Source organism: Hydra vulgaris, chromosome 09, assembly GCF_038396675.1.
Source record: "Hydra vulgaris chromosome 09, alternate assembly HydraT2T_AEP".
In the NCBI taxonomy this organism is placed as follows: Eukaryota; Metazoa; Cnidaria; class Hydrozoa; order Anthoathecata; family Hydridae; genus Hydra; species Hydra vulgaris.
This window is the reverse complement of record NC_088928.1, coordinates 17,712,049-17,715,492: the sequence shown is the minus strand read 5'-3', so window position 1 is coordinate 17,715,492 and position 3,444 is coordinate 17,712,049. Positions and strand designations below refer to the sequence as shown.

At 23.7% G+C, this 3,444-nt stretch overlaps 1 long non-coding RNA gene across 6 annotated transcripts; it reads right to left on the bottom strand.

Moving 5' to 3' along the window:
* Nucleotides 1-355: 355 nt before the first annotated feature.
* On the bottom strand, nt 356-3,018 carry LOC136084607 (uncharacterized). 6 transcript variants are annotated; one of them, XR_010640681.1, is made up of 5 exons: nt 2,343-3,018; nt 2,055-2,151; nt 1,751-1,859; nt 1,216-1,288; nt 356-533 (listed from the first exon to the last, which is right to left on the bottom strand). It is a non-coding gene; the product is annotated as an uncharacterized LOC136084607 (long non-coding RNA). The 6 variants fall into 6 exon arrangements; XR_010640679.1 differs by having other exon boundaries at nt 1,751-2,151; XR_010640683.1 differs by lacking the exon at nt 1,216-1,288.
* Between the last annotated feature and the right edge of the window lie 426 nt (nt 3,019-3,444).

The window sequence follows — 3,444 nt, the reverse complement described above, 5'->3', positions numbered from 1 at the left end:
TCAATACGATATTTTCCTGGTATTACATGCGCATGTAAAACTTTCCAGAATACGCATTATTTACGAATATTTGTTAGCCATTTTATCGTGTCAAACGCGCATTAAAAATAGACATCAGATGCGTATACAGACAGTATACAATACGACATCAGATGCGTAGACAGGTATACAATACGACGCCTACTGAGTATCATACTCGCATTTAAACACGTATAAAACACGATAACCAGAGAATATTCAATACAATTTTATTAACTAATATGAATTCATAACATAATGATAATGACTAGCAGTAACCAACCCATAATACGGGTTATGAGTTATTAAATCATTAATAACAATAAAAACACATTAATAACTTGATATATTATCTAAAAAATTAAATACAAATTTATTTATAAATATTTTAACTTTGACTCCCTTTCAGTAACGTCATTGCTTATAGTTAACGACGAAGACCGCATTAACATCAGTTGAGTTCTTTTTAAAATCTGTCACAACACAGGTACCAGAAACGGAAAGCCTGAAAACACCTAAAAAAAAAAATTTTAAAAAAAATTACAATTTTTAATTACAAAAGTACTATTTGCATTGTATTGTTAGTAGAATTAGGATAATAATAACAGAAAATATATATTCCGTGACTACAGAATAATTAAAAAAGATTATAAAAAGGCTAGACAACACAATGTAGTAACACTGGCAAATAACACCACAACTTAATAAAATATTTTATTAACTTAAATACTTGGACTGAAAAGATTTTATTTATTACAATATTTGAACAATCGAGGGACAATTATAGTTAAACAATTTAAACAATTATACCATAAAATAGCAAGCAAATCGTAAAATATTTCTTAGAAATGATCTATTTTTTTCATTTGACTACTATTTTCAAGTTGCCTATAAGCATTTACATTAATAACTTTGTCGAGCCTAATACTATCTATTTCAATTTAACTAATGTCATTAAACATATTACCAGTAATCTTACTATTGTTGCAACTGAATAAATGAACGCAAAAGAATCTTACAAATTGTGATCTTTTCTAATCAAAGACTTTATTTAAACTCAAGATTTATTGAAATCCATATCTTTTTATATGTTTACATACATTAGTCGTTTATCAAAAATATTAAACAACATTTATTTACATCAATTATTTTTAATTAAAAAAGAATCTTGACTACAATGCACAAAATTATTTTTACCTTAATGCATAAAAATAATAAATGCACAATCTTGTATAAAAAAATGAAGCAATGCCAATCAGTATATTTTACTCTAAATTAATTATTTAAACATATATATATATATATATATATATATATATATATATATATATATATATATATATATATATATATATATATATATATATATATATATATATATATATAGGGGAACATGGGGTAAAATGACGAATGGGGCAAGATGACAACCTACAGTTATCTCTTAAGCAAAACTAAATATAACAGTTGACTTTAGCTGAAAGGGAAGTAGATTAATTTTACTAGATTTATCAATGGTTTCTTTTTAAATATTATTTTTGTGACGAAAGCTAAGTATTAAAAAAGTTTTTCTGACATTGAGAAAAAAACTTATTATCCTCGTTTGACTTGATTTATTACATCGCTACATCACCAGCTAAAGGTAAATTTTATTTTTTAGACAGACTAAGATACAGGCGTTTTTCAAAACAGTCGTCATCTTGCCCCATGTTCCCCTATATATCTATTCACATACCTTTAAAAAGTGGTATTACACTTTACACAATGAAATATGGAAATACATCATCATTTTATTCAACTACTTTCAAAGAAATTTATTTATTTTTTCTAGTCTGTTATTTTTTCTAAAAAAGAATATTTATAAAGATACAGAGAAATATAAAATATACTGAAATATAGGCAGATTTATGTTTATAAACTTTTGTGTCAACAAATTACAGTCAGTTTTCCATGTTAAACACATAAAATATATATCAAATATAACATATATCAAATATCAAATAAATCCAATATAAAATAAAACAAAATAGTAAACTTACTCAAATCAGTATCAGTTATACCGTGTGAAGTAACTAAAAAACACTTCAGTTCTTTTCAATTGCTTTAAAAAATAACTTTCAGCTCTTTCCAATTGCACTAAAAAGAAAAAAAAAACTTAGATAAGCAAGTTCTTAAGAATCTGAAAACAAATAAGTAAAAAAACAAAGAACAAACAAACATTTATTTGTTAAAACTACTATATTTAAACAAATTAAATTTAAAAAAGTGTAACGCCAATTCTCCTTAAAGGCTAAAAAAAAACTTTCAGCTCAAATTTGCTTGCATACCTTGCTTGTAAAACCATGTGAATAAGAAACACATTTAGAAAAGCCTAGAAACTACTTAAAGATGACATATGCAAAATTGAAGTTTGAACGTTGACTGGACTAATTATTAGCAGATATTTTTAGAAAATTCATAAAAATATAAATATATTCGTTCTTTTATATTGCATAAATCCATCATATGATAAATCTGAAATAAAAAAATGTATTGGATAAGTAAATACAAAGAAAAACATCATATATGAATCACAAATCAATATAACAGATAGAGATAAGATGTCATGATAAGAGAGTAGTAGTTGTTAAGTACTGTTATTTCATGTTAGCTTTTAGAAAACAATTCATGTTGGTACGTCATGGTTCTAAAAATTCAAATTAATATATAAACAAAATGTATATGCGGCAAAATGACTTTTCTTGAATGGCTTTTAGTGAATGATTAAAAGCAGTGACTTTCAATAATAAAACCACTTATAATTTTTAACAATAGACACCAACATAAAGGTAAGCCAAATGTAACAACATTAGTAACATAAATAACAACTTTATGCAAAATCTTGCTCAACACGTTTGCCAAGTCACACACTTTGAAAACATGGTCCATAAATATTATAAGAAGTGTTTATATATGTTATATAAATTTAAATAAATATATTGTGTTTTATAGTTAGTATATATGTTTATATTATGTTGTTTCTATGTCATGGAAACAACATAATATAAACATATATACTAACTATAAAACACAATATATTTATTTAAATTTGTATAACATATATAAACACTTTTTATAATATTTATATACACAATAGATACATTTTATACTATTTTAAAAATTCATTTATAAAACAATTATATAACACATATTACCACATACATATATTTATCAAAAACTTTTTAATTTTGAACATAATATAAACACATATGCAAACTATAAACATATATAACTTGAATTGTGTGAACAAAAAATTTAAAAATAACATGAAAATATCTAAAAAGGTTCATATATATTTATATATAAAGACATATATCTCGTAATAAAATATCAAATTATAATCATATCTAACTTAAATCAAATACTTATTGAATAAAGAACAAAAAACAG